We start from the raw sequence: 10,687 nt of genomic DNA on the forward strand, positions 1-10,687 counted from the left end.
GAGAGCTTACCTCATGTATTCCACCTTGGGTCTCCTTTTTCTCTATTGACGCTCGTTCGGTTCCCCATTGATAATGGTTTTGGGCCATATCCTCAATTAGGTCACAAGCTTCTGGATAAGGTTTGTTCATCAGCGCGCCACATGCGGCAGTGTTGATGCTCATCTTGGTGTTATAATGGAGTCCATTGTAGAAGGTATGAACGATCATCCATTGTTCTAGGCCATGGTGTGGGCAGACTCTTAATAGCTCTTTATATCTCTCCCAAGCTTCAAAAAGCGATTCTCCTTGGTTTTGAGCAAATCTAGTTATTTGGTTTCGAAGAACAGCAGTCTTGCTAGGGGGGAAATATCTAGCAAGGAATACTCTCCTAAGGTCTTCCCAGGTAGTTATTGAATTAGCTGGAAGTGAATCTAGCCATGAACATGCTCTATCCCTGAGGGAGAAAGGAAATAATCTTAAACGGATCGCATCGGGTGAAGCGCCGTTAGATTTAAAGGTGTCGGCTAGTTGGATAAAAACTTATAAATGTTGATTCGGGTTCTCTGTAGTGAGATCCGTGTATTGGTTTTGCTGCACTAATTGCAACAAAGACGGTTTTAGTTCGAAGTTATTAGCAGGTATAAGGGGGTTTACTATACTCGAACTAGGTTCCTCATCAGAGGGTTGGGCAAATTCCTTAAGAGGTCGCCTATCGCGATTCTTGGCCATAGCTTTCTTAATTCGGATGAGTAAGAGGCGTGTACGAGTATAACGTTCGGGTTCCGCTAAAGGATCTACTAAATTTCCGGAACTACGGGTTCTTCGCATTTACCGGCTAATAATGCCTTAGTCTATACGGTGTAACAACAGGGTACGAAATTTGACGAAGTTGGTCCCCGGCAACGGCGCCAAAAACTTGATCGCTGTGATTCACAAGTGCACGAATAACGTCAAAGTAATATAAAAGAATATTGATCCCACAGAGACCAATCGTCAATCTATCGAATACTATCGTTACGGTGTTTATCTAAGGCGGTACAAAAGAGATATTGCATTTGTAAAATAACGGTAAATAATAAATGCAGGTAAAGACAGGTTGAATGTAATTCACGTCAGTTAAATGATGTTTCGATTATCTAACTAGAACTACTTATGAGGCAATATTTTTTACTCTTGAAAAGAATCCATTTAACGGGAACTATCGCTTTCGCGTATTCAGAACCGAGTTTACCCTTAAATTAAGGCCTTTTATTGTCACTTATAAAAGGTGCGCAGAACGCTAAAGTAGTAAACCTATTTTTAAGAAATGAGACTCGTAAACTTAGTTGAAAAGTGATTTTTATTTGGAAAGTTTACACAAGGAGTTTACTGATTTTAAACCTATCAACGCGTCCGAAAACAGTTTCAAAAATAGTTTTTCCTTAAAGTGATAAAGATTCCTAGTTACTAAGCCAGGGTGCTTTCGCACTCCTCGAATAATTAAAACTAACCAAGTTTGTTTTAGAAAACTCAACTTAAAAATCAAAACAGCCTTTAAAGTATTTCTACAGATTTCAATATGTGAAATATTACTGTAACCGCGATCCTTACATTCTAACCTTTAAAAGATTTAGCCAGACATGGTAACACAAACAAACATAACGGCGTTAATCATGATGAAAAGTTTGTTTTAGGATGTGAGGCGTAGAGAGCGAGTAAAGTGCGTAAAGTAAATAAAATAAAGGCAATGCGGAAAATAAATAAAATAAAAGCGATGCGGGAAATAAATAAATAAAGCGATAAATAAGAACCTGCTCCAAACAGAAGCTTCGATTCTGATACAAAAATAAACCTCCTACTCCTGAAGCTAAAGACGACAGCAACTTGAAGTGACCCAACTCAATCTCACAATGGTGCGATAACCCCCCGATGTGACGGATTATCGCTATTACAAATGATAACTATATGCTTAGTGTTGTAAAACTAAGTTGGATGCTAGAAAACAAAATGAAATGAGCTATTTATAGAGATTCTCAGCAGTTCGTAAAGACCATGGTGCCCTCCAACTTCTCCTTAGTGGGCTTTAGTGGGAACGTGATTTCCAAAGGTGGCGCCCGCCATCCCTTCATGGCACCCACCATGTGTGTAAATGGGGTGAATCATGGGAACGTGGCGGTTACCTCCTGGTTGAGGGCTGGTGACTCATGGCTTCCCCTATAGCGACCTCCATGTGCAACGCCATGTGTGTAATTTCGCTGAAAAACCCTAATTTTCGGTCTTTTTGCTTCGTTTCTTCCAAAAGAGTCCGAAAGTCCTATATATGTAGTTTTTGCATAAATGTTAGATTGTTCCTTCTCCATTCTAGAAATAGGTATTTATAGAGATTTTTTGGACCTGGACTAGAGATTCAGAGAGTGGCTTATCGTAACTTCATGACCAAGGAACGTGGTCATAGGAGGACTTGGTGTCCATGGATTGTGGGGAGATCGATTTTCTCCCTTTGGCTGACCCTTAATCACACTAGTGTAGATAAGTGATTTAACATCAATTTTTTCAGAGATTTAGTACCTAATTTTTTTAGGTGTTCTTGCTACCGGTATTGTATGTATAATTTTGACACAGGTTTTAAAAAATGTATGGTAAATTGATTTAACACCAGTGATAAATTGGTGTTATAAGTGTTACATATGGGTGTTAAAACTAACATTTGACACCTTTTTCTTCTTCAAAGAGGTGTAAACACTTATAAATCATATTTACGTTTTTCAAAAACCGGTGTTAAAGTTTAATGGAGAGTAGTTTGATTAAACACTTATAACATTTAACTTTCGGACTCTTTTGGAAGAAACGAAGCAAAAAGACCTAAAATTAGGGTTTTCGGCGAAATTACACACATGGCGTTGCACATGGCGGCCGCTATAGGGGAGCAGGTTCTTATTTATCGCTTTATTTATTTATTTCCCGCATCGCTTTTATTTTATTTATTTCCCGCATCGCCTTTAATTTATTTATTTCCCGCACTCGCTTTATTTTATTAATTTCCCGCACTCGCTTTACTTTATTTATTTTCCGCACTCGCTTTACTTTATTTATTTTCCGCACTCGCTTTACTTTATTTATTTCCCGCACTCGCTTTACTTTATTTATTTTCCGCACTCGCTTTACTTTATTTATTTTCCGCACTCGCTTTATTTTATTTACTTTCCGCACTTTACTCGCTCTTTACGCCTCACATTCTAAAACAAACTTTTCATCATGATTAACACCGTTGTATTTGTTTGTGTTACCATGTCTGGCTAATTCTTTTAAAGGTTAGAATGTAAGGATCGCGGTTAAAGTAATGTTTCACATATTGAAATCTGTAGAAATACTTTAAAGGCTGTTTTGATTTTTAACTTGAGTTTTCTAAAACAAACTTGGTTAGTTTTAATTATCCGAAGAGTGCGAAAGCACCCTAGCTTAGTAACTAGGAATCTTTATCACTTTAAGGAAAAACTATTTTTGAAACTGTTTTCGGACGCGTTGATATGTTTAAAATCAGTAAACTCCTTGGGTAAACTTTCCAAATCAAAATCACTTTTCAACTAAGTTTACGAGTCTCATTTCTTAAAAATAGGTTTACTACTTTAGCGTTCTGCGCACCTTTTATAAGTGACAATAAAAAGCCTTAATTTAAGGGTAAACTCGGTTCTGAATACGCGAAAGCGACAGTTCCTGTTAAATGGATTCTTTTCAAGAGTAGAAAATATTGCTTCATAAGTAGTTCTATATAGACGATCGTAACATCACTTAACTGATGTGAATTACATTCAACCTGTCTTTACCTGCATTTATTATTTACCATTATTTTGTAAACCCAACATCTCTTTTATACCGCCTTAGATAAACACTGTAACGATAGTAATCGATAGATTGACTATTGGTCTCTGTGGGATCGATATTCTTTTATATTACTTTGACGTTATTCGTGCACTTGCGAATCAACACGATCAGTGAGCTAGTTCTAAATCTCACAAATTAAAGCCTTTAACAACCCTTGGTCTCTAAGGGTTATCACGCATTTGTACTTTTAGCAAGCACATAAACCTTTTCGCCCTTTAAGATGATATCATATATTGGATCCTTATGAAGGAATCCTTGTTGCCCATAGAGGCAATCACATATGTTGGATCCTCATGAAGGAGTCATTTTCTCTTGGAGAAGATCACATATGATAGATCCTAATGAAGGAATCCTTTCCACCTTTAGAGACAACATTATCATCCTCATGAGGGAATCTTTTGAAGGAGAATGGCGATCCAAAATGCAGCGGAATTTAAAATTTCTCCTTTAGTGATCCTTACGAATGGGCATGATCAGTGATAGAATCGTTACCTCTTGTGGCGATTGTAACCTTTGATGCAGATCTACGGAGAGATCACGAATGTTGAACGATGACAACGCCTCTACTCAGTCCACACGAACGGATTCCTTCAATCTCAGTGCTAGCTGCTACGAATGAAGGCTTTGAGTGAGAGAGAGAGAGAGAGAGAGAGAGAGAGAGAGAGAGAGAGAGAGAGAGAGAGAGAGAGAGAGAGAGAGAGAGAGAGAGAGAGAGAGAGAAACGAAATTGCAAATGCACAAATGCTTCTACACAAGGGTTCTATTTATAGAACCACTTGTATGGGCTGCAAGTTAAAAAGCCCACTCAAGTGTATGTGGCCCATATCTTATAATATGCCAAAATTACTTAAGCGCGTGGTACCTTACCATATTTCGTATTCTACTTAAGTACACCGTACCTTACGATGTTCTACAATTCACTTAAGTGCACCGTACATTACGGTATTCCTTAGTTACTCTATCTCTCATCAATCCGTCCTTTTGTGTGTGACCCTGTAAGTTTTCGCGGCATTGGAAATTATATTAAATCACGTATTTAACATAATAAATAGTGAGCGGTATCTAGCAACACATCACTGCTACCCAAGACACGAAAATGTCATGTGATCTGACAAATCCTTTTGTGATAATACTTATGTGTACAATTACCCTTTTGCCCTTATGTCTATATTGAACACAAGGCATAGATCGTGCCATCCTTGTCCAGTTCAATATTGGGCCCATAGACATTTATCCTGTTACGTAGGATGGGCAAATTCCATCTAGGTCACTCATGTCCCTTAGCATGCTTCGTGGAGTACCCATCAACTGTCTTTATGGTCATCCAGTTACGGACAATGTTTGATCAGCAATAAGGCACTCGACTCTACATCTAGGGTCCATAGTGGTTTCAGGTCGAAGGGTGGTATACACCATTATCACCATGAGAATAACTTATGACACTTTGCATAACATTCTATATAGTATTCTCATAGCGGGTCAATCCGGTATAAATATTACTCTTAATATTCATACCTATGTTTAAGACTTGATAACTCCTTATCCATGATCCATGAGATGTGATCATCAGTCTATATACATAATAGTCTTAATGCTTTAATGTTATCCCACTTCACAATAAAGCTCGACTATGGATACTTTAAGAATAGTGTCCTTATGTTTAATGTGATCTCATGATTAAGTCATACTTGATACATTAAACGGACTATCTATTCTAGGGACTTTATTAGACAAACATAATAAAGAAAAAACCTTTTATTATTAATAAATAATTCGATACAAGTACCAAAAGTATTGGCCTCTAGGGCTTACACCAACATCTTTACCAGTACAATTCCATAACAAGGCTAAAAACCTATTCACAATATTGTGAATGTAGTTCTTATAAACAAGATAAAACAAGGGTGTATAAGCTCGTCATTTAATTAATCCCTAAGGGGTATGAGGGGTATGTGAGAATTCATAAAGGCATTCAAAATAATTACATAAAATACTTTGTGCACAATTACAAAAAGCCACTAAGGGCATGAATAATTAAGGACTAAGCTTGTTAATCCTTGGAAGCTCGTTGTTCCTCCAAAGCATTCTCTTAGCATCCAACGCCTCCCTCGGGAATGTCTTTCGTCTTCTTGTGACCCTCATGCTCAGTTTCGACGACCTTACTAGGAACCGCCATGTCCTCTATCGAGGGGAACACCTTTTTGTCACCCACCAACTAGTCATCGCTGATGAATTTGAGCAGATCCTTTGAATCAAGTCCAACCCAGGATGGAGGAAGGATATATCTTCCTTCACCCACTCAAAATACTAATTAGAGTTATCCACTAATTCATCTTTGAATACTAATACTTCCCCATATATACTCATCATTCTAATATAAATATGCTTTAAACAAGTAATTTGTATTCTAACATAAATATGATTTTATTTTTTCAAAGAATTATTCATTAATTTATTTCAATTAATATCATTATATATCATCATAAATTAGTTTATAATAACTATCATCGCTTAATAGTTATAAGAGATTAATATTTATGCATTCATGATTTTTTAAATAACAAAGTAGATCAATATATTGATATGAAAGAGAAAAATAGATAAAAATACATGGTACAATAGACGCATAACATGTGTTTAGGAAGCAAACAAATCGGCTATAAACAATGGCTGAAGGAAAACAAAAATTAAGAAACCAAAGGCAACACCAGGCCATATGCAAAAATAGGCCTACACGAGAGCAAAAAACAACACACTAGCCAACCACCCATAAAATCAGTTTAAACATCTAATAATAAAAGTCGAAAGATAATCAGAAAAGGCCAACCAAGTCAAGTGACCAATCTATCCTGAAACTTCGGGCTTATCAGATCTTTGGAGAGAGCAAGCTAGAGGGAAGTAGACATGAACTCCTACACAAAAGAAAAGAAGGGTAGCTGGCTAGGCAGCATTCCCCTAAATGCCAAGCCATGTGAGCAGGTTGCACTTCCACGCCGAACTATTAATCGAAGACATTCAATGATTTACTATCAAGCTTTCCCAAAAAAAAAAATTGTTTCTCATTTTCCAAATATTGCAAACCACAGAATGTCATATCAAAACTGAGTTTAAAGACAATGTTTCCTCTGACTTAGACTGAAGAACAACTCAAACACTCCTAGAATTGAACATGACACCCTCACCCACATAAACACTCCTTATTATCAAATAGAAGAAGCCACCTCACAAAAAATAAAATGATGATTGACTATTTCTCATGACAATTAAATATTTTTTTAAACCTACATTCAATTAAATCAGGTCATATTAATATTTCTTAGGATATTTTACAAATTATTTTATAAAATATATAAAATTTAATTGAGTATACGTGTAAAAATATATTAGTTTAATTGTCACTTACTTAAAATTAGGAGTAACAAAACAGACCGTCCGCCCTGTCTCATCCCACCTTAAGTCAGTTAAAAGTGAGATCGGAACGGACAAGCCCGCCAAGTGAAATTGGACTTAAAAATCTAATCCGCCTTGCCAAAGAGGCGGGTTGGCGGACTTCCGCTTTTTTTTTTTTTTTTTTTTTTTTCATTTTTTAATAGATTAATAAGTTTATTTTACATTTCAATTAAATTTTTCACTTATTTTTTTAATTATTTTTTATAAATAAACTTTTTAATAATTTTTACTTAAAAAAGTATTGTATATATTCACAAATAATATACAAAATAGAATCATCAACAAATATTAGTTCAAATATTAACCTTCTACCAACTAAAATAAATATTTTAAATATTTGATAACTAGGTTGACGGATTGGCGGGTCAATCCTTCCATTTTTTATGGGTTTAAAGCGGGGCGAATTTAAAGTAGGACAGATTGAACGGGTAGACGAACACAAAATCTCAATTCAATCAATCATTTTTTTAGAGATGCATCGACCAACCCAACTGATCACGACTAGAGATAGCTTTATAAAATTGTGACACTCCTTTGTTTCTTTATCATATTTTAAATTCATATCAGCACACTTTAAATAATTGTTATCTTGAACTAGTGAGGTCGACCTGACGATTTCGTCACCATTGAAAATGTTAAAAGATGATACTCCCATCATTGATATTATAATTAACAACTTTTAGAACACCATTCATCATTGATATTGTTCGACTGGATAGTATTTTGCTTTTGCACAGTAGATTGTTGGGCTGCTTCTTACTTTTAACAATAATTGGATCCAGGTTGTATTAGTTCTAATTAATGATTCAAAGATATTTTTTTATAATAAGTTTTAATATTCTAATATTCTTTCTTTTAAAATACAGCATTTCATTGTTTACAAAAATATTTTCAAAATTTATTTATTTATAATGATGTCATCATATTTTATATTTTGGTATATGTATTATATATTAATATATTTTTAGCTGAATTATTCACAAATAAATTGTAAACAAATAAATAGAACTTTTTAACATATTTTAAACTATGACTTAATACATTTTTTATTTAAAAATTAACAATTTAACAAAAATTATGAGTGAATAAATGTCTATTTATTTTGTTACAGTTTGTTCTCTTATGAATTGAGAATTGATCAGACAATGGTGGTTGCGCCGTGCAACAACGGTTTTGAACTTTTAGTGCAGTGGAGGAATTGGTCTACAAGATTAATACACCAATACTGAAGCTAGTATCTACCAATTATATATAGGAGCAGTTGTAACTATCAACTATCTTTTAAGACCAGAAATATGAGAAATCGTTTGATGTAACTATCAATTATATGTTCTTCTCCAAGATAGTATGTGGGTGCTGCAAACAGTTGAATGAATCATGGTTTCTCTGGGCCGGGCCTATTGTCTCTTTCAATATGCTCAAAAAGAAAATCAGAATTTTTTTTGTAGTATCATCCTTTTTGTTGGGTGCATTATGATTAGGGATGACAATTAGTAAAATTTAAGTAGGATACTATAATACTCATCTTCATACCCGTGTCCATACTCATATGGACGAATCCATAAATTTTAATAAGTGGGGTCAAAATAATTTATTTTGAATATTTATAAAATAATCATAAATATTTTAAAAAATAATTGTAATATGATAATTACATCACTAATAATATACAGGGGCATATCCAGTTTTCTTTGTTTGTCGGTAAAACACTACTATTTTCTATCTCCCACCAACGTTCTTAAAAAGGTCATTAATTCCATTTAAATTAAAAATTAAGTAGATAGTTTTTAGTGTTGATGATTAAATTGTCCATAATTATCTATGCATGTTTGTAAGAAGTGGGGACTTTCTTTTACTTATTGTGGTGTGTTGGGTCAATGACTTTAAATATATTTTTATTAAGTAAGAAAATATATATGGTGTGGGGTCAGTTGCCCCCATTGTTAACTCTGTAAATTCGTGTTTCTATATCCGTGTGGTCACTAATCTTTATACATGTGTTTGTATTATTTTATGGGAACTTCAGTACCCTTGCCTGTATCTGTTACTCGCAGTTTAAGTAAAAATAAATCTATCAATTAAAAAATATCATATTATTTTAAATTTTTAACAAAATTAAAAAAAATATTGTTGAATTATGTAGCAAACTGACACTTATATTAAAATGTGTAATAGTCTGACCTAAGTGTCTTCATCAGACTATCTAGAACGTTGTAGTGCTTATTAATTTTTGGCAAGTCAACGCAAGATTCTTGAAGAGTTAGTTTTGCAGTTTCTTGAGGCATTACTTATGTTTCTCCATCACCTGCATTTCTACAACATATTATATTTCTATAACTGAAGAAAGTTACGTATACTAAAAAGCCAAAAATCGAAAGAAGATATATTCGCTTCCTCGGTTGATCCTTCCACTTCTTCGACAATTTCTATCTTTGTTCGATAGGGTAATCTTTACAAAGCATTTCTGGATGTAGGCCCTTCTTCGGATTAGGGTTATTGACCCCCTAACGAAGATAAGAGAATTTGTAGCGAGTATGACGAATGTGCTAGTACTTTCTATGAATATACCTTTTCGATCATGGGTCTCTGCTTTCCCTTCAACAATTTTGAAATAGAATTTTTGAATCATTTGATGGTCTCCCTTTCCCAACTACACTCTGCGAAATAGGCGTATATTAAAGTTTTCCAATGCTAGTGAAAATATTAAAGGGGGAAACCTTCTTTGTCCCTTTTCTTCCATCTCTTAAAGGTACAACATAGTTCTACGACTTAGACGCGAGGCCATGGCTTGATTAACCTGGTTTAGGTTATTTGTAGCTTCAAAATGTTTTCGGAGAGCCCAAAGTATCTCAAAAATTGACTCTTCTTGGTTTTCACTTTCCATAAAGACGCTCATGCAAATGTGTGTACCATAGGATCCCGGGTGGAGGACAGGTGTACTGGTCTGTTTCAGAAGTACTAGAACAAAGATCATTTATTGACGGGGAATGGAATTCATGTCTACAAGGAGGGATATGTCATAGGAGGAACTCTATCTAAAGAAATGGTTGGTTACTTTCGTTAAGGACACTACTATAAAAAACACTTTTTACCTCGGTTGAAAAAGAGGTCTTACCTCAGTTTCACAAACGAGGTAACAAAATGCGTCATAAAAAGTGCAAACTTTACCTCTCGTTTTTAAAAAAACCAAAGGGTATGTGTAAATGTCATGGGTTCGATCCATAGGGAGACCTTTTTAGAATTCTGAAATGGCGAAAACACATGTCTCATCGGTTTTGTCATTTCACCGACGAATATACCATATTTTCACCTCAGTTATCTCATAAAATCGAGGGGTAAAACAATTTTTAGTTTATTAAATATAATGTGGATTGCTTATTGCACTAAACCTTATAT

At 34.8% G+C, this 10,687-nt stretch overlaps 1 non-coding gene across 1 annotated transcript; it reads left to right on the top strand.

Moving 5' to 3' along the window:
• Positions 1 to 218: 218 nt before the first annotated feature.
• Positions 219 to 325, top strand: LOC127109864 (small nucleolar RNA R71). Its single transcript, XR_007797112.1, has one exon. It is a non-coding gene; the product is annotated as a small nucleolar RNA R71 (small nucleolar RNA).
• Positions 326 to 10,687: the final 10,362 nt, after the last annotated feature.

This window comes from Lathyrus oleraceus, chromosome 7 (assembly GCF_024323335.1).
Source record: "Lathyrus oleraceus cultivar Zhongwan6 chromosome 7, CAAS_Psat_ZW6_1.0, whole genome shotgun sequence".
NCBI lineage: Eukaryota > Viridiplantae > Streptophyta > Magnoliopsida > Fabales > Fabaceae > Lathyrus > Lathyrus oleraceus.